The sequence below is a fragment of the Pseudophryne corroboree genome, chromosome 1 (genome assembly GCF_028390025.1).
Source record: "Pseudophryne corroboree isolate aPseCor3 chromosome 1, aPseCor3.hap2, whole genome shotgun sequence".
Classification (NCBI taxonomy): Eukaryota; Metazoa; Chordata; class Amphibia; order Anura; family Myobatrachidae; genus Pseudophryne; species Pseudophryne corroboree.
Window position 1 is genome coordinate 886,730,501 of NC_086444.1, and position 19,709 is coordinate 886,750,209.

The following is a 19,709-nucleotide window of genomic DNA, read 5'->3' on the forward strand; positions in this document are numbered from 1 at the left end:
TTTAATTGTTGATGCTGATTATGTTCATTAATCAATGGGAAGGTATATAGATTGGAAAGATTCTGTAGAATGTTAAGAATGGACTTTATCACTCTTCAATAGGCACACATTATTGGCATCTAGTAATATAGTCATCACAAAGTAGTATCACTACATGTCAGTTCTAAAGACTTTGTTTCATCAGGAACTCAAATCCATCCTTCTTTGATAGGCACACAGTGATTAAATTAGACAAGTAATAAATCAATCCTCTTTGACAAAAATAATTGAATGTGATTATTGAAGTGAGGTGATACTTAAAGCATCTAAGGATTTACAACTTAAACACAGAGGAAACTAAAATATATTTCATCAAGAGACCCTACAAGCCAAGTCTTTCAGTTCATGATAGCAGTAACACATATATTTTTCCACAATTTTTGTAATTGCACAGCAAATTGTCATGTTTTATATATTTCGAGCAGTTTCCAATATGGCAACTTCAGCACTCAGAGCCTGGATAGCTCAGTCGGTAGAGCATCAGACTTTTAATCTGAGGGTCCAGGGTTCAAGTCCCTGTTCAGGCGAGTGTCTTTTAAACGATGGTGTTTTTGTTTGTGAAATGGACAATTTTGCAGAGTTTAAAATCATCCATTCCTGCAGGCAGCCATCTTTTAATTGTTGATGCTGATTATGTTCATTATTCAATGGGAAGGTGTATAGATTGGAAAGATTCTGTAGAATATTAAGAATGGACTTTATCACTCTTCAATAGGCACACATTATTGGCATCTAGTAATATAATCATCACACAGTAGTATCGCTACATGTCAGTTCTAAAGACTTTTTTTCATCAGGAACTCAAATCCATCCTTCTTTGATAGGCACACAGTGATTAAATTAGACAAGTAATAAATCAAACCTCTTTGACAAAAAGAATTGAATGTGATTATTGAAGTTAGGTGATACTTAACAAATCTAAGGATTTACATCTTAAACACAGAGGAAACTAAAATATATTTCATCAAGAGACCCTACAAGCCAAGTCTTTCAGTTCATGATTGCAGTAACACATATATTTTTCCACATTTTTTGTAATTGCACAGCAAATTGTCATGTTTTATATATTTGAGCAGTTTCCAATATGACAACTTCAGCGCTCAGATCCTGGATAGCTCAGTCGGTAGAGCATCAGACTTTTAATCTGAGGGTCCAGGATTCAAGTCCCTGTTCAGGCGAGTGTCTTTTAAACAATGGTGTTTTTGTTTGTGAAGTGGACAATTTTGCAGAGTTTAAAATTATCCATTCCTGCAGGCAGCCATCTTTTAATTGTTGATGCTGATTATGTTCATTATTCAATGGGAAGGTGTATAGATTGGAGAGATTCTTTAGAATATAAAGAATGGACTTTATCACTCTTCAATAGGCACACATTATTGGCATCTAGTAATATAATCATCACAAAGTAGTATTGCTACATGTCAGTTCTAAAGACTTTATTTCATCAGGAACTCAAATCCATCCTTCTTTGATAGGCACACAGTGATTAAATTAGACAAGTAATAAATCAATCCTCTTTGACAAAAATAATTGAATGTGATTATTGAAGTGAGGTGATACTTAACGAATCTAAGGATTTACATCTTAAACACAGAGGAAACTAAAATATATTTCATCAAGAGACCCTACAAGCCAAGTCTTTCAGTTCATGATTGCAGTAACACATATATTCATCCACATTTTTTGTATTTGCACAGCAAATTGTCATGTTTTATATATTTCAAGCAGTTTCCAATATGGCAATTTCAGCACTCAGAGCCTGGATAGCTCAGTCGGTAGAGCATCAGACTTTTAATCGGAGGGTCCAGGGTTCAAGTCCCTGTTCAGGCGAGTGTCTTTTAAACAATGGTGTTTTTATTTGTGAAATGGACAATTTTGCAGAGTTTAAAATTATCCATTCCTGCAGGCAGCCATCTATTAATTGTTGATGCTGATTATGTTCATTATTCAATGGGAAGGTGAATAGATTGGAAAGATTCTGTAGAATATTAAGAATGGACTTTATCACTCTTCAATAGGCACACATTATTGGCATCTAGTAATATAATCATCACAAAGTAGTATCGCTACATGTCAGTTCTAAAGACTTTATTTCATCAGGAACTCAAATCCATCCTTCTTTGATAGGCACACAGTGATTAAATTAGACAAGTAATAAATCAAACCTCTTTGACAAAAATAATTGAATGTGATTATTGAAGTGAGGTGATACTTAACGAATCTAAGGATTTACATCTTAAACACAGAGGAAACTAAAATATATTTCATCAAGAAACCATACAAGCCAAGTCTTTCAGTTCATGATTGCAGTAACACATATATTTTTCCACATTTTTTTGTAATTGCACAGCAAATTGTCATGTTTTATATATTTGAGCAGTTTCCAATATGGCAACTTCAGCGCTCAGAGCCTGGATAGCTCAGTCGGTAGAGCATCAGACTTTTAATCTGAGGGTCCAGGGTTCAAGTCCCTGTTCAGGCGAGTGTCTTTTAAACAATGGTGTTTTTGTTTGTGAAGTGGACAATTTTGCAGAGTTTAAAATTATCCATTCCTGCAGGCAGCCATCTTTTAATTGTTGATGCTGATTATGTTCATTATTCAATGGGAAGGTGTATAGAATGGAGAGATTCTTTAGAATATTAAGAATGGACTTTATCACTCTTCAATAGGCACACATTATTGGCATCTAGTAATATAGTCATCACAAAGTAGTATCACTACATGTCAGTTCTAAAGACTTTGTTTCATCAGGAACTCAAATCCATCCTTCTTTGATAGGCACACAGTGATTAAATTAGACAAGTAATAAATCAAACCTCTTTGACAAAAATAATTGAATGTGATTATTGAAGTGAGGTGATACTTAAAGCATCTAAGGATTTACAACTTAAACACAGAGGAAACTAAAATATATTTAATCAAGAGACCCTACAAGCCAAGTCTTTCAGTTCATGATTGCAGTAACACATATATATTTTTCCACATTTTTTGTAATTGCACAGCAAATTGTCATGTTTTATATATTTTGAGCAGTTTCCAATATGCCAACCACAGCACTCAGAGCCTGGATAGCTCAGTCGGTAGAGCATCAGACTTTTAATCTGAGGGTCCAGGGTTCAAGTCCCTGTTCATGTGAGTGTCTTTTAAACAATAATGTTTTTGTTTGTGAAATGGATAATTTTGCAGAGTTTAAAATTATCCATTCCTGTAGGTAGCCATCTTTTAATTGTTGATGCTGATTATGTTCATTAATCAATGGGAAGGTATATAGATTGGAAAGATTCTGTAGAATATTAAGAATGGACTTTATCACTCTTCAATAGGCACACATTATTGGCATCTAGTAATATAGTCATCACAAAGTAGTATCACTACATGTCAGTTCTAAAGACTTTGTTTCATCAGGAACTCAAATCCATCCTTCTTTGATAGGCACACAGTGATTAAATTAGACAAGTAATAAATCAATCCTCTTTGACAAAAATAATTGAATGTGATTATTGAAGTGAGGTGATACTTAAAGCATCTAAGGATTTACAACTTAAACACAGAGGAAACTAAAATATATTTCATCAAGAGACCCTACAAGCCAAGTCTTTCAGTTCATGATAGCAGTAACACATATATTTTTCCACAATTTTTGTAATTGCACAGCAAATTGTCATGTTTTATATATTTCGAGCAGTTTCCAATATGGCAACTTCAGCACTCAGAGCCTGGATAGCTCAGTCGGTAGAGCATCAGACTTTTAATCTGAGGGTCCAGGGTTCAAGTCCCTGTTCAGGCGAGTGTCTTTTAAACAATGGTGTTTTTGTTTGTGAAATGGACAATTTTGCAGAGTTTAAAATCATCCATTCCTGCAGGCAGCCATCTTTTAATTGTTGATGCTGATTATGTTCATTATTCAATGGGAAGGTGTATAGATTGGAAAGATTCTGTAGAATATTAAGAATGGACTTTATCACTCTTCAATAGGCACACATTATTGGCATCTAGTAATATAATCATCACACAGTAGTATCGCTACATGTCAGTTCTAAAGACTTTTTTTCATCAGGAACTCAAATCCATCCTTCTTTGATAGGCACACAGTGATTAAATTAGACAAGTAATAAATCAAACCTCTTTGACAAAAAGAATTGAATGTGATTATTGAAGTTAGGTGATACTTAACAAATCTAAGGATTTACATCTTAAACACAGAGGAAACTAAAATATATTTCATCAAGAGACCCTACAAGCCAAGTCTTTCAGTTCATGATTGCAGTAACACATATATTTTTCCACATTTTTTGTAATTGCACAGCAAATTGTCATGTTTTATATATTTGAGCAGTTTCCAATATGACAACTTCAGCGCTCAGATCCTGGATAGCTCAGTCGGTAGAGCATCAGACTTTTAATCTGAGGGTCCAGGATTCAAGTCCCTGTTCAGGCGAGTGTCTTTTAAACAATGGTGTTTTTGTTTGTGAAGTGGACAATTTTGCAGAGTTTAAAATTATCCATTCCTGCAGGCAGCCATCTTTTAATTGTTGATGCTGATTATGTTCATTATTCAATGGGAAGGTGTATAGATTGGAGAGATTCTTTAGAATATAAAGAATGGACTTTATCACTCTTCAATAGGCACACATTATTGGCATCTAGTAATATAATCATCACAAAGTAGTATTGCTACATGTCAGTTCTAAAGACTTTATTTCATCAGGAACTCAAATCCATCCTTCTTTGATAGGCACACAGTGATTAAATTAGACAAGTAATAAATCAATCCTCTTTGACAAAAATAATTGAATGTGATTATTGAAGTGAGGTGATACTTAACGAATCTAAGGATTTACATCTTAAACACAGAGGAAACTAAAATATATTTCATCAAGAGACCCTACAAGCCAAGTCTTTCAGTTCATGATTGCAGTAACACATATATTCATCCACATTTTTTGTATTTGCACAGCAAATTGTCATGTTTTATATATTTCAAGCAGTTTCCAATATGGCAATTTCAGCACTCAGAGCCTGGATAGCTCAGTCGGTAGAGCATCAGACTTTTAATCGGAGGGTCCAGGGTTCAAGTCCCTGATCAGGCGAGTGTCTTTTAAACAATGGTGTTTTTGTTTGTGAAGTGGACAATTTTGCAGAGTTTAAAATTATCCATTCCTGCAGGCAGCCATCTGTTAATTGTTGATGCTGATTATGTTCATTATTCAATGGGAAGGTGAATAGATTGGAAAGATTCTGTAGAATATTAAGAATGGACTTTATCACTCTTCAATAGGCACACATTATTGGCATCTAGTAATATAATCATCACAAAGTAGTATCGCTACATGTCAGTTCTAAAGACTTTATTTCATCAGGAACTCAAATCCATCCTTCTTTGATAGGCACACAGTGATTAAATTAGACAAGTAATAAATCAAACCTCTTTGACAAAAATAATTGAATGTGATTATTGAAGTTAGGTGATACTTAACGAAACTAAGGATTTACATCTTAAACACAGAGGAAACTAAAATATATTTCATCAAGAGACCCTACAAGCCAAGTCTTTCAGTTCATGATTGCAGTAACACATATATTTTTCCACATTTTTTTGTATCTGCACAGCAAATTGTCATGTTTTATATATTTGAGCAGTTTCCAATATGGCAACTTCAGCGCTCAGAGCCTGGATAGCTCAGTCGGTAGAGCATCAGACTTTTAATCTGAGGGTCCAGGGTTCAAGTCCCTGTTCAGGCGATTGTCTTTTAAACAATGGTGTTTTTGTTTGTGAAGTGGACAATTTTGCAGAGTTTAAAATTATCCATTCCTGCAGGCAGCCATCTTTTAATTGTTGATGCTGATTATGTTCATTATTCAATGGGAAGGTGTATAGATTGGAGAGATTCTTTAGAATATTAAGAATGGACTTTATCACTCTTCAATAGGCACACATTATTGGCATCTAGTAATATAATCATCACAAAGTAGTATCACTACATGTCAGTTCTAAAGACTTTGTTTCATCAGGAACTCAAATCCATCCTTCTTTGATAGGCACACAGTGATTAAATTAGACAAGTAATAAATCAAACCTCTTTGACAAAAATAATTGAATGTGGTTATTGAAGTGAGGTGATACTTAAAGCATCTAAGGATTTACAACTTAAACACAGAGGAAACTAAAATATATTTAATCAAGAGACCCTACAAGCCAAGTCTTTCAGTTCATGATTGCAGTAACACATATATATTTTTCCACATTTTTTGTAATTGCACTGCAAATTGTCATGTTTTATATATTTGAGCAGTTTCCAATATGACAACTTCAGCGCTCAGATCCTGGATAGCTCAGTCGGTAGAGCATCAGACTTTTAATCTGAGGGTCCAGGATTCAAGTCCCTGTTCAGGCGAGTGTCTTTTAAACAATGGTGTTTTTGTTTGTGAAGTGGACAATTTTGCAGAGTTTAAAATTATCCATTCCTGCAGGCAGCCATCTTTTAATTGTTGATGCTGAATATGTTCATTATTCAATGGGAAGGTGTATAGATTGGAGAGATTCTTTAGAATATTAAGAATGGACTTTATCACTCTTCAATAGGCACACATTATTGGCATCTAGTAATATAATCATCACAAAGTAGTATTGCTACATGTCAGTTCTAAAGACTTTATTTCATCAGGAACTCAAATCCATCCTTCTTTGATAGGCACACAGTGATTAAATTAGACAAGTAATAAATCAATCCTCTTTGACAAAAATAATTGAATGTGATTATTGAAGTGAGGTGATACTTAACGAATCTAAGGATTTACATCTTAAACACAGAGGAAACTAAAATATATTTCATCAAGAGACCCTACAAGCCAAGTCTTTCAGTTCATGATTGCAGTAACACATATATTCATCCACATTTTTTGTATTTGCACAGCAAATTGTCATGTTTTATATATTTCAAGCAGTTTCCAATATGGCAATTTCAGGACTCAGAGCCTGGATAGCTCAGTCGGTAGAGCATCAGACTTTTAATCGGAGGGTCCAGGGTTCAAGTCCCTGTTCAGGCGAGTGTCTTTTAAACAATGGTGTTTTTGTTTGTGAAATGGACAATTTTGCAGAGTTTAAAATTATCCATTCCTGCAGGCAGCCATCTATTAATCGTAGATGCTGATTATGTTCATTATTCAATGGGAAGGTGAATAGATTGGAAAGATTCTGTAGAATATTAAGAATGGACTTTATCACTCTTCAATAGGCACACATTATTGGCATCTAGTAATATAATCATCACTAAGTAGTATCGCTACATGTCAGTTCTAAAGACTTTATTTCATCAGGAACTCAAATCCATCCTTCTTTGATAGGCACACAGTGATTAAATTAGAGAAGTAATAAATCAAACCTCTTTGACAAAAATAATTGAATGTGATTATTGAAGTTAGGTGATACTTAACGAATCTAAGGATTTACATCTTAAACACAGAGGAAACTAAAATATATTTCATCAAGAAACCCTACAAGCCAAGTCTTTCAGTTCATGATTGCAGTAACACATATATTTTTCCACATTTTTTTGTAATTGCACAGCAAATTGTCATGTTTTATATATTTGAGCAGTTTCCAATATGGCTACTTCAGCACTCAGAGCCTGGATAGCTCAGTCGGTAGAGCATCAGACTTTTAATCTGAGGGTCCAGGGTTCAAGTCCCTGTTCAGGCGAGTGTCTTTTAAACAATGGTGTTTTTGTTTGTGAAGTGGACAATTTTGCAGAGTTTAAAATTATCCATTCCTGCAGGCAGCCATCTTTTAATTGTTGATGCTGATTATGTTCATTATTCAATGGGAAGGTGTATAGATTGGAGAGATTCTTTAGAATATTAAGAATGGACTTTATCACTCTTCAATAGGCACACATTATTGGCATCTAGTAATATAGTCATCACAAAGTAGTATCACTACATGTCAGTTCTAAAGACTTTGTTTCATCAGGAACTCAAATCCATCCTTCTTTGATAGGCACACAGTGATTAAATTAGACAAGTAATAAATCAAACCTCTTTGACAAAAATAATTGAATGTGATTATTGAAGTGAGGTGATACTTAAAGCATCTAAGGATTTACAACTTAAACACAGAGGAAACTAAAATATATTTAATCAAGAGACCCTACAAGCCAAGTCTTTCAGTTCATGATTGCAGTAACACATATATATTTTCCACATTTTTTGTAATTGCACAGCAAATTGTCATGTTTTATATATTTTGAGCAGTTTCCAATATGGCAACCACAGCACTCAGAGCCTGGATAGCTCAGTCGGTAGAGCATCAGACTTTTAATCTGAGGGTCCAGGGTTCAAGTCCCTGTTCATGTGAGTGTCTTTTAAACAATAATGTTTTTGTTTGTGAAATGGATAATTTTGCAGAGTTTAAAATTATCCATTCCTGTAGGTAGCCATCTTTTAATTGTTGATGCTGATTATGTTCATTAATCAATGGGAAGGTATATAGATTGGAAAGATTCTGTAGAATATTAAGAATGGACTTTATCACTCTTCAATAGGCACACATTATTGGCATCTAGTAATATAGTCATCACAAAGTAGTATCACTACATGTCAGTTCTAAAGACTTTATTTCATCAGGAACTCAAATCCATCCTTCTTTGATAGGCACACAGTGATTAAATTAGACAAGTAATAAATCAATCCTCTTTGACAAAAATAATTGAATGTGATTATTGAAGTGAGGTGATACTTAACGAATCTAAGGATTTACATCTTAAACACAGAGGAAACTAAAATATATTTCATCAAGAGACCCTACAAGCCAAGTCTTTCAGTTCATGATTGCAGTAACACATATATTCATCCACATTTTTTGTATTTGCACAGCAAATTGTCATGTTTTATATATTTCAAGCAGTTTCCAATATGGCAATTTCAGCACTAAGAGCCTGGATAGCTCAGTCGGTAGAGCATCAGACTTTTAATCGGAGGGTCCAGGGTTCAAGTCCCTGTTCAGGCGAGTGTCTTTTAAACAATGGTGTTTTTGTTTGTGAAGTGGACAATTTTGCAGAGTTTAAAATTATCCATTCCTGCAGGCAGCCATCTGTTAATTGTTGATGCTGATTATGTTCATTATTCAATGGGAAGGTGAATAGATTGGAAAGATTCTGTAGAATATTAAGAATGGACTTTATCACTCTTCAATAGGCACACATTATTGGCATCTAGTAATATAATCATCACAAAGTAGGTCAGTTCTAAAGACTTTATTTCATCAGGAACTCAAATCCATCCTTCTTTGATAGGCACACAGTGATTAAATTAGACAAGTAATAAATCAAACCTCTTTGACAAAAATAATTGAATGTGATTATTGAAGTTAGGTGATACTTAACGAATCTAAGGATTTACATCTTAAACACAGAGGAAACTAAAATATATTTCATCAAGAAACCCTACAAGCCAAGTCTTTCAGTTCATGATTGCAGTAACACATATATTTTTCCACATTTTTTTGTAATTGCACAGCAAATTGTCATGTTTTATATATTTGAGCAGTTTCCAATATGGCAACTTCAGTGCTCAGAGCCTGGATAGCTCAGTCGGTAGAGCATCAGACTTTTAATCTGAGGGTCCAGGGTTCAAGTCCCTGTTCAGGCGACTGTCTTTTAAACAATGTTGTTTTTGTTTGTGAAATGGACAATTTTGCAGAGTTTAAAATCACCCATTCCTGCAGGCAGCCATCTATTAATTGTTGATGCTGATTATGTTCATTAATCAATGGGAAGGTATATAGATTGGAAAGATTCTGTAGAATATTAAGAATGGACTTTATCACTCTTCAATAGGCACACATTATTGGCATCTAGTAATATAATCATCACAAAGTAGTATCACTACATGTCAGTTCTAAAGACTTTGTTTCATCAGGAACTCAAATCCATCCTTCTTTGATAGGCACACAGTGATTAAATTAGACAAGTAATAAATCAAACCTCTTTGACAAAAATAATTTAATGTGATTATTGAAGTGAGGTGATACTTAAAGCATCTAAGGATTTACAACTTAAACACAGAGGAAACTAAAATATATTTCATCAAGAGACCCTACAAGCCAAGTCTTTCAGTTCATGATTGCAGTAACACATATATTTTTCCACATTTTTTGTAATTGCACAGCAAATTGTCATGTTTTATATATTTCGAGCAGTTTCCAATATGGCAACTTCTGCACTCAGAGCCTGGATAGCTCAGTCGGTAGAGCATCAGACTTTTAATCTGAGGGTCCAGGGTTCAAGTCCCTGTTCTTGCGAGTGTCTTTTAAACAATGGTGTTTTTGTTTGTGAAATGGACAATTTTGCAGAGATTAAAATTATCCATTCCTGCAGGCAGCCATCTTTTAATTGTTGATGCTGATTATGTTCATTATTCAATGGGAAGGTGTATAGATTGGAAAGATTCTGTAGAATATTAAGAATGGACTTTATCACTCTTTAATAGGCACACATTATTGGCATCTAGTAATATAATCATCACAAAGTAGTATCGCTACATGTCAGTTCTAAAGACTTTATTTCATCAGGAACTCAAATCCATCCTTCTTTGATAGGCACACAGTGATTAAATTAGACAAGTAATAAATCAAACCTCTTTGACAAAAATAATTGAATGTGATTATTGAAGTAAGGTGATACTTAACGAATCTAAGGATTTACATCTTAAACACAGAGGAAACTAAAATATATTTCATCAAGAGACCCTACAAGCCAAGTCTTTCAGTTCATGATAGCAGTAACACATATATTTTTCCACATTTTTTGTAATTGCACAGCAAATTGTCATGTTTTATATATTTCGAGCAGTTTCCAATATGGCAACTTCAGTGCTCAGAGCCTGGATAGCTCAGTCGGTAGAGCATCAGACTTTTAATCTGAGGGTCCAGGGTTCAAGTCCCTGTTCAGGCGAGTGTCTTTTAAACGATGGTGTTTTTGTTTGTGAAATGGACAATTTTGCAGAGTTTAAAATCATCCATTCCTGCAGGCAGCCATCTTTTAATTGTTGATGCTGATTATGTTCATTATTCAATGGGAAGGTGTATAGATTGGAAAGATTCTGTAGAATATTAAGAATGGACTTTATCACTCTTCAATAGGCACACATTATTGGCATCTAGTAATATAATCATCACACAGTAGTATCGCTACATGTCAGTTCTAAAGACTTTTTTTCATCAGGAACTCAAATCCATCCTTCTTTGATAGGCACACAGTGATTAAATTAGACAAGTAATAAATCAAACCTCTTTGACAAAAAGAATTGAATGTGATTATTGAAGTTAGGTGATACTTAACAAATCTAAGGATTTACATCTTAAACACAGAGGAAACAAATATATTTCATCAAGAGACCCTACAAGCCAAGTCTTTCAGTTCATGATTGCAGTAACACATATATGTTTCCACATTTTTTGTAATTGCACTGCAAATTGTCATGTTTTATATATTTGAGCAGTTTCCAATATGACAACTTCAGCGCTCAGATCCTGGATAGCTCAGTCGGTAGAGCATCAGACTTTTAATCTGAGGGTCCAGGATTCAAGTCCCTGTTCAGGCGAGTGTCTTTTAAACAATGGTGTTTTTGTTTGTGAAGTGGACAATTTTGCAGAGTTTAAAATTATCCATTCCTGCAGGCAGCCATCTTTTAATTGTTGATGCTGATTATGTTCATTATTCAATGGGAAGGTGTATAGATTGGAGAGATTCTTTAGAATATTAAGAATGGACTTTATCACTCTTCAATAGGCACACATTATTGGCATCTAGTAATATAATCATCACAAAGTAGTATTGCTACATGTCAGTTCTAAAGACTTTATTTCATCAGGAACTCAAATCCATCCTTCTTTGATAGGCACACAGTGATTAAATTAGACAAGTAATAAATCAATCCTCTTTGACAAAAATAATTGAATGTGATTATTGAAGTGAGGTGATACTTAACGAATCTAAGGATTTACATCTTAAACACAGAGGAAACTAAAATATATTTCATCAAGAGACCCTACAAGCCAAGTCTTTCAGTTCATGATTGCAGTAACACATATATTTTTCCACATTTTTTTGTAATTGCACAGCAAATTGTCATGTTTTATATATTTGAGCAGTTTCCAATATGGCAACTTCAGCACTCAGAGCCTGGATAGCTCAGTCGGTAGAGCATCAGACTTTTAATCGGAGGGTCCAGGGTTCAAGTCCCTGTTCAGGCGAGTGTCTTTTAAACAATGGTGTTTTTGTTTGTGAAGTGGACAATTTTGCAGAGTTTAAAATTATCCATTCCTGCAGGCAGCCATCTTTTAATTGTTGATGCTGATTATGTTCATTATTCAATGGGAAGGTGTATAGATTGGAGAGATTCTTTAGAATATTAAGAATGGACTTTATCACTCTTCAATAGGCACACATTATTGGCATCTAGTAATATAGTCATCACAAAGTAGTATCACTACATGTCAGTTCTAAAGACTTTGTTTCATCAGGAACTCAAATCCATCCTTCTTTGATAGGCACACAGTGATTAAATTAGACAAGTAATAAATCAAACCTCTTTGACAAAAATAATTGAATGTGATTATTGAAGTGAGGTGATACTTAAAGCATCTAAGGATTTACAACTTAAACACAGAGGAAACTAAAATATATTTAATCAAGAGACCCTACAAGCCAAGTCTTTCAGTTCATGATTGCAGTAACACATATATATTTTTCCACATTTTTTGTAATTGCACAGCAAATTGTCATGTTTTATATATTTTGAGCAGTTTCCAATATGGCAACTACAGCACTCAGAGCATGGATAGCTCAGTCGGTAGAGCATCAGACTTTTAATCTGAGGGTCCAGGGTTCAAGTCCCTGTTCATGCGAGTGTCTTTTAAACAATAATGTTTTTGTTTGTGAAATGGATAATTTTGCAGAGTTTAAAATTATCCATTCCTGTAGGCAGCCATCTTTTAATTGTTGATGCTGATTATGTTCATTAATCAATGGGAAGGTGTATAGATTGGAAAGATTCTGTAGAATATTAAGAATGGACTTTATCACTCTTCAATAGGCACACATTATTGGCATCTAGTACTATAATCATCACAAAGTAGTATCGCTACATGTCAGTTCTAAAGACTTTATTTCATCAGGAACTCAAATCCATCCTTCTTTGATAGGCACACAGTGATTAAATTAGACAAGTAATAAATCAAACCTCTTTGACAAAAATAATTGAATGTGATTATTAAAGTAAGGTGATACTTAACGAATCTAAGGATTTACAACTTAAACACAGAGGAAACTAAAATATATTTCATCAAGATACCCTACAAGCCAAGTCTTTCAGTTCATGATTGCAGTAACACATATATTTTTCCACATTTTTTGTAATTGCACAGCAAATTGTCATGTTTTATATATTTCGAGCCGTTTCCAATATGGCAACTTCAGCACTCAGAGCCAGGATAACTCAGTCGGTAGAGCATCAGACTTTTAATCGGAGGGTCCAGGGTTCAAGTCCCTGTTCAGGCGAGTGTCTTTTAAACAATGGTGTTTTTGTTTGTGAAATGGACAATTTTGCAGAGTTTAAAATTATCCATTCCTGCAGGCAGCCATCTATTAATTGTTGATGCTGATTATGTTCATTATTCAATGGGAAGGTGAATAGATTGGAAAGATTCTGTAGAATATTAAGAATGGACTTTATCACTCTTCAATAGGCACACATTATTGGCATCTAGTAATATAATCATCACAAAGTAGTATCGCTACATGTCAGTTCTAAAGACTTTATTTCATCAGGAACTCAAATCCATCCTTCTTTGATAGGCACACAGTGATTAAATTAGACAAGTAATAAATCAAACCTCTTTGACAAAAATAATTGAATGTGATTATTGAAGTTAGGTGATACTTAACGAATCTAAGGATTTACATCTTAAACACAGAGGAAACTAAAATATATTTCATCAAGAGACCCTACAAGCCAAGTCTTTCAGTTCATGATTGCAGTAACACATATATTTTTCCACATTTTTTGTAATTGCACAGCAAATTGTCATGTTTTATATATTTGAGCAGTTTCCAAAATAGCAACTTCAGCGCTCAGAGCCTGTATAGCTCAGTCGGTAGAGCATCAGACTTTTAATCTGAGGGTCCAGGGTTCAAGTCCCTGTTCAGGCGAGTGTCTTTTAAACAATGGTGTTTTTGTTTGTGAAGTGGACAATTTTGCAGAGTTTAAAATTATCCATTCCTGCAGGCAGCCATCTTTTAATTGTTGATGCTGATTATGTTCATTATTCAATGGGAAGGTGTATAGATTGGAGAGATTCTTTAGAATATTAAGAATGGACTTTATCACTCTTCAATAGGCACACATTATTGGCATCTAGTAATATAGTCATCACAAAGTAGTATCACTACATGTCAGTTCTAAAGACTTTGTTTCATCAGGAACTCAAATCCATCCTTCTTTGATAGGCACACAGTGATTAAATTAGACAAGTAATAAATCAAACCTCTTTGACAAAAATAATTGAATGTGATTGTTGAAGTGAGGTGATACTTAAAGCATCTAAGGATTTACAACTTAAACACAGAGGAAACTAAAATATATTTAATCAAGAGACCCTACAAGCCAAGTCTTTCAGTTCATGATTGCAGTAACACATATATATTTTTCCACATTTTTTGTAATTGCACAGCAAATTGTCATGTTTTATATATTTTGAGCAGTTTCCAATATGGCAACTACAGCACTCAGAGCCTGGATAGCTCAGTCGGTAGAGCATCAGACTTTTAATCTGAGGGTCCAGGGTTCAAGTCCCTGTTCATGCGAGTGTCTTTTAAACAATAATGTTTTTGTTTGTGAAATGGATAATTTTGCAGAGTTTAAAATTATCCATTCCTGTAGGCAGCCATCTTTTAATTGTTGATGCTGATTATGTTCATTAATCAATGGGAAGGTGTATAGATTGGAAAGATTCTGTAGAATATTAAGAATGGACTTTATCACTCTTCAATAGGCACACATTATTGGCATCTAGTACTATAATCATCACAAAGTAGTATCGCTACATGTCAGTTCTAAAGACTTTATTTCATCAGGAACTCAAATCCATCCTTCTTTGATAGGCACACAGTGATTAAATTAGACAAGTAATAAATCAAACCTCTTTGACAAAAATAATTGAATGTGATTATTAAAGTAAGGTGATACTTAACGAATCTAAGGATTTACATCTTAAACACAGAGGAAACTAAAATATATTTCATCAAGAGACCCTACAAGCCAAGTCCTTCAGTTCATGATAGCAGTAACACATATATTTTTCCACATTTTTTGTAATTGCACAGCAAATTGTCATGTATTATATATTTCGAGCAGTTTCCAATATGGCAACTTCAGTGCTCAGAGCCTGGATAGCTCAGTCGGTAGAGCATCAGACTTTTAATCTGAGGATCCAGGTTTCAAGTCCCTGTTCAGGCGAGTGTCTTTTAAACAATGGTGTTTTTGTTTGTGAAGTGGACAATTTTGCAGAGTTTAAAATCATCCATTCCTGCAGGCAGCCATCTTTTAATTGTTGATGCTGATTATGTTCATTATTCAATGGGAAGGTGTATAGATTGGAGAGATTCTTTAGAATATTAAGAATGGACTTTATCACTCTTCAATAGGCACACATTATTGGCATCTAGTAATATAGTCATCACAAAGTAGTATCACTACATGTCAGTTCTAAAGACTTTGTTTCATCAGGAACTCAAATCCATCCTTCTTTGATAGGCACACAGTGATAAAATTAGACAAGTAATAAATCAATCCTCTTTGACAAAAATAATTAAATGTGATTATTGAAGTGAGGTGATACTTAAAGCATCTAAGGATTTACAACTTAAACACAGAGGAAACTAAAATATATTTCATCAAGATACCCTACAAGCCAAGTCTTTCAGTTCATGATTGCAGTAACACATATATTTTTCCACATTTTTTGTAATTGCACAGCAAATTGTCATGTTTTATATATTTCGAGCAGTTTCCAATATGGCAACTTCACTGCTCAGAGCCTGGATAGCTCAGTCGGTAGAGCATCAGACTTTTAATCTGAGGGTCCAGGGTTCAAGTCCCTGTTCAGGCGAGTGTCTTTTAAACAATGGTGTTTTTGTTTGTGAAATGGACAATTTTGCAGAGTTTAAAATGATCCATTCCTGCAGGCAGCCATCTTTTAATTGTTGATGCTGATTATGTTCATTATTCAATGGGAAGGTGAATAGATTGGAAAGATTCTGTAGAATATTAAGAATGGACTTTATCACTCTTCAATAGGCACACATTATTGGCATCTAGTAATATAGTCATCACAAAGTAGTATCACTACATGTCAGTTCTAAAGACTTTGTTTCATCAGGAACTCAAATCCATCCTTCTTTGATAGGCACACAGTGATTACATTAGACAAGTAATAAATCAAACCTCTTTGACAAAAATAATTGAATGTGATTATTGAAGTGAGGTGATACTTAAAGCATCTAAGGATTTACAACTTAAACACAGAGGAAACTAAAATATATTTCATCAAGAGACCCTACAAGCCAAGTCTTTCAGTTCATGATTGCAGTAACACATATATTTTTCCACATTTTTTGTAATTGCACAGCAAATTGTCATGTTTTATATATTTGAGCAGTTTCCAATATGGCAACTACAGCACTCAGAGCCTGGATAGCTCAGTCGGAAGAGCATCAGACTTTTAATCTGAGGGTCCAGGGTTCAAGTCCCTGTTCATGCGAGTGTCTTTTAAACAATGGTGTTTTTGTTTGTGAAATGGACAATTTTGCAGAGTTTAAAATTATCCATTCCTGTAGGCAGCCATCTTTTAATTGTTGATGCTGATTATGTTCATTAATCAATGGGAAGGTGAATAGATTGGAAAGATTCTGTAGAATATTAAGAATGGACTTTATCACTCTTCAATAGGCACACATTATTGGCATCTAGTAATATAGTCATCACAAAGTAGTATCACTACATGTCAGTTCTAAAGACTTTGTTTCATCAGGAACTCAAATCCATCCTTCTTTGATAGGCACACAGTGATTACATTAGACAAGTAATAAATCAAACCTCTTTGACAAAAATAATTGAATGTGATTATTGAAGTGAGGTGATACTTAAAGCATCTAAGGATTTACAACTTAAACACAGAGGAAACTAAAATATATTTCATCAAGAGACCCTACAAGCCAAGTCTTTCAGTTCATGATTGCAGTAACACATATATTTTTCCACATTTTTTGTAATTGCACAGCAAATTGTCATGTTTTATATATTTGAGCAGTTTCCAATATGGCAACTACAGCACTCAGAGCCTGGATAGCTCAGTCGGAAGAGCATCAGACTTTTAATCTGAGGGTCCAGGGTTCAAGTCCCTGTTCATGCGAGTGTCTTTTAAACAATGGTGTTTTTGTTTGTGAAATGGACAATTTTGCAGAGTTTAAAATTATCCATTCCTGTAGGCAGCCATCTTTTAATTGTTGATGCTGATTATGTTCATTAATCAATGGGAAGGTGAATAGATTGGAAAGATTCTGTAGAATATTAAGAATGGACTTTATCACTCTTCAATAGGCACACATTATTGGCATCTAGTAATATAATCATCACAAAGTAGTATCGCTACATGTCAGTTCTAAAGACTTTATTTCATCAGGAACTCAAATCCATCCTTCTTTGATAGGCACACAGTGATTAAATTAGACAAGTAATAAATCAAACCTCTTTGACAAAAATAATTGAATGTGATTATTGAAGTAAGGTGATACTTAACGAATCTAAGGATTTACATCTTAAACACAGAGTAAACTAAAATATATTTCATCAAGAGACCCTACAAGCCAAGTCTTTCAGTTCATGATTGCAGTAACACATATATTTTTCCACATTTTTTGTAATTGCACAGCAAATTGTCATGTTTTATATATTTCGAGCAGTTTCCAATATGGCAACTTCAGCACTCAGAGCCAGGATAACTCAGTCGGTAGAGCATCAGACTTTTAATCTGAGGGTCCAGGGTTCAAGTCCCTGTTCAGGCGAGTGTCTTTTAAACAATGGTGTTTTTGTTTGTGAAATGGACAATTTTGCAGAGTTTAAAATTATCCATTCCTGCAGGCAGCCATCTTTTAATTGTTGATGCTGATTATTTTCATTATTCAATGGGAAGGTGTATAGATTGGAAAGATTCTGTAGAATATTAAGAATGGACTTTATCACTCTTCAATAGGCACACATTATTGGCATCTAGTAATATAATCATCACACAGTAGTATCGCTACATGTCAGTTCTAAAGACTTTATTTCATCAGGAACTCAAATCCATCCTTCTTTGATAGGCACACAGTGATTAAATTAGACAAGTAATAAATCAATCCTCTTTGACAAAAATAATTGAATGTGATTATTGAAGTGAGGTGATACTTAACGAATCTAAGGATTTACATCTTAAACACAGAGGAAACTAAAATATATTTCATCAAGAGACCCTACAAGCCAAGTCTTTCAGTTCATGATTGCAGTAACACATATATTTATCCACATTTTTTGTATTTGCACAGCAAATTGTCATGTTTTATATATTTCAAGCAGTTTCCAATATGGCAACTTCAGCACTCAGAGCCTGGATAGCTCAGTCGGTAGAGCATCAGACTTTTAATCGGAGGGTCCAGGGTTCAAGTCCCTGTTCAGGCGAGTGTCTTTTAAACAATGGTGTTTTTGTTTGTGAAATGGACAATTTTGCAGAGTTTAAAATTATCCATTCCTGCAGGCAGCCATCTATTAATTGTTGATGCTGATTATGTTCATTATTCAATGGGAAGGTGAATAGATTGGAAAGATTCTGTAGAATATTAAGAATGGACTTTATCACTCTTCAATAGGCACACATTATTGGCATCTAGTAATATAATCATCACAAAGTAGTATCGCTACATGTCAGTTCTAAAGACTTTATTTCATCAGGAACTCAAATCCATCCTTCTTTGATAGGCACACAGTGATTAAATTAGACAAGTAATAAATCAAACCTCTTTGACAAAAATAATTGAATGTGATTATTGAAGTTAGGTGATACTTAACGAATCTAAGGATTTACATCTTAAACACAGAGGAAACTAAAATATATTTCATCAAGAGACCCTACAAGCCAAGTCTTTCAGTTCATGATTGCAGTAACACATATATTTTTCCACATTTTTTGTAATTGCACAGCAAATTGTCATGTTTTATATATTTGAGCAGTTTCCAATATGGCAACTTCAGCGCTCAGATCCTGGATAGCTCAGTCGGTAGAGCATCAGACTTTTAATCTGAGGGTCCAGGGTTCAAGTCCCTGTTCAGGCGAGTGTCTTTTAAACAATGGTGTTTTTGTTTGTGAAGTGGACAATTTTGCAGAGTTTAAAATCATCCATTCCTGCAGGCAGCCATCTTTTAATTGTTGATGCTGATTATGTTCATTATTCAATGGGAAGGTGTATAGATTGGAGAGATTCTTTAGAATATTAAGAATGGACTTTATCACTCTTCAATAGGCACACATTATTGGCATCTAGCAATATAGTCATCACAAAGTAGTATCACTACATGTCAG

At 34.3% G+C, this 19,709-nt stretch overlaps 22 non-coding genes across 22 annotated transcripts; all 22 read left to right on the plus strand.

The window, feature by feature from the left end:
- The first annotated feature begins 493 nt into the window (after positions 1–493).
- Positions 494–566, plus strand: TRNAK-UUU (transfer RNA lysine (anticodon UUU)). The gene has a single exon. It is a non-coding gene; the product is annotated as a tRNA-Lys (tRNA).
- A 1,230-nt stretch (positions 567–1,796) lies between these two features.
- On the plus strand, positions 1,797–1,869 carry TRNAK-UUU (transfer RNA lysine (anticodon UUU)). The gene has a single exon. It is a non-coding gene; the product is annotated as a tRNA-Lys (tRNA).
- Positions 1,870–2,448: 579 nt separating this feature from the next.
- Positions 2,449–2,521, plus strand: TRNAK-UUU (transfer RNA lysine (anticodon UUU)). Its single transcript has one exon. It is a non-coding gene; the product is annotated as a tRNA-Lys (tRNA).
- A 581-nt stretch (positions 2,522–3,102) lies between these two features.
- TRNAK-UUU (transfer RNA lysine (anticodon UUU)) lies at positions 3,103–3,175 on the plus strand. The gene has a single exon. It is a non-coding gene; the product is annotated as a tRNA-Lys (tRNA).
- Positions 3,176–3,754: 579 nt separating this feature from the next.
- On the plus strand, positions 3,755–3,827 carry TRNAK-UUU (transfer RNA lysine (anticodon UUU)). The gene has a single exon. It is a non-coding gene; the product is annotated as a tRNA-Lys (tRNA).
- A 1,882-nt stretch (positions 3,828–5,709) lies between these two features.
- TRNAK-UUU (transfer RNA lysine (anticodon UUU)) lies at positions 5,710–5,782 on the plus strand. The gene has a single exon. It is a non-coding gene; the product is annotated as a tRNA-Lys (tRNA).
- Positions 5,783–7,014: 1,232 nt separating this feature from the next.
- On the plus strand, positions 7,015–7,087 carry TRNAK-UUU (transfer RNA lysine (anticodon UUU)). Its single transcript has one exon. It is a non-coding gene; the product is annotated as a tRNA-Lys (tRNA).
- A 579-nt stretch (positions 7,088–7,666) lies between these two features.
- On the plus strand, positions 7,667–7,739 carry TRNAK-UUU (transfer RNA lysine (anticodon UUU)). Its single transcript has one exon. It is a non-coding gene; the product is annotated as a tRNA-Lys (tRNA).
- Positions 7,740–8,319: 580 nt separating this feature from the next.
- Positions 8,320–8,392, plus strand: TRNAK-UUU (transfer RNA lysine (anticodon UUU)). The gene has a single exon. It is a non-coding gene; the product is annotated as a tRNA-Lys (tRNA).
- Positions 8,393–8,971: 579 nt separating this feature from the next.
- On the plus strand, positions 8,972–9,044 carry TRNAK-UUU (transfer RNA lysine (anticodon UUU)). Its single transcript has one exon. It is a non-coding gene; the product is annotated as a tRNA-Lys (tRNA).
- Positions 9,045–9,612: 568 nt separating this feature from the next.
- TRNAK-UUU (transfer RNA lysine (anticodon UUU)) lies at positions 9,613–9,685 on the plus strand. Its single transcript has one exon. It is a non-coding gene; the product is annotated as a tRNA-Lys (tRNA).
- A 1,231-nt stretch (positions 9,686–10,916) lies between these two features.
- Positions 10,917–10,989, plus strand: TRNAK-UUU (transfer RNA lysine (anticodon UUU)). The gene has a single exon. It is a non-coding gene; the product is annotated as a tRNA-Lys (tRNA).
- A 1,228-nt stretch (positions 10,990–12,217) lies between these two features.
- Positions 12,218–12,290, plus strand: TRNAK-UUU (transfer RNA lysine (anticodon UUU)). Its single transcript has one exon. It is a non-coding gene; the product is annotated as a tRNA-Lys (tRNA).
- A 581-nt stretch (positions 12,291–12,871) lies between these two features.
- TRNAK-UUU (transfer RNA lysine (anticodon UUU)) lies at positions 12,872–12,944 on the plus strand. The gene has a single exon. It is a non-coding gene; the product is annotated as a tRNA-Lys (tRNA).
- A 1,230-nt stretch (positions 12,945–14,174) lies between these two features.
- On the plus strand, positions 14,175–14,247 carry TRNAK-UUU (transfer RNA lysine (anticodon UUU)). The gene has a single exon. It is a non-coding gene; the product is annotated as a tRNA-Lys (tRNA).
- Positions 14,248–14,828: 581 nt separating this feature from the next.
- Positions 14,829–14,901, plus strand: TRNAK-UUU (transfer RNA lysine (anticodon UUU)). The gene has a single exon. It is a non-coding gene; the product is annotated as a tRNA-Lys (tRNA).
- Positions 14,902–15,480: 579 nt separating this feature from the next.
- Positions 15,481–15,553, plus strand: TRNAK-UUU (transfer RNA lysine (anticodon UUU)). Its single transcript has one exon. It is a non-coding gene; the product is annotated as a tRNA-Lys (tRNA).
- A 579-nt stretch (positions 15,554–16,132) lies between these two features.
- TRNAK-UUU (transfer RNA lysine (anticodon UUU)) lies at positions 16,133–16,205 on the plus strand. The gene has a single exon. It is a non-coding gene; the product is annotated as a tRNA-Lys (tRNA).
- Positions 16,206–16,783: 578 nt separating this feature from the next.
- On the plus strand, positions 16,784–16,856 carry TRNAK-UUU (transfer RNA lysine (anticodon UUU)). Its single transcript has one exon. It is a non-coding gene; the product is annotated as a tRNA-Lys (tRNA).
- A 578-nt stretch (positions 16,857–17,434) lies between these two features.
- Positions 17,435–17,507, plus strand: TRNAK-UUU (transfer RNA lysine (anticodon UUU)). The gene has a single exon. It is a non-coding gene; the product is annotated as a tRNA-Lys (tRNA).
- Positions 17,508–18,738: 1,231 nt separating this feature from the next.
- TRNAK-UUU (transfer RNA lysine (anticodon UUU)) lies at positions 18,739–18,811 on the plus strand. The gene has a single exon. It is a non-coding gene; the product is annotated as a tRNA-Lys (tRNA).
- Positions 18,812–19,389: 578 nt separating this feature from the next.
- On the plus strand, positions 19,390–19,462 carry TRNAK-UUU (transfer RNA lysine (anticodon UUU)). Its single transcript has one exon. It is a non-coding gene; the product is annotated as a tRNA-Lys (tRNA).
- The last annotated feature ends 247 nt before the right edge of the window (positions 19,463–19,709 follow it).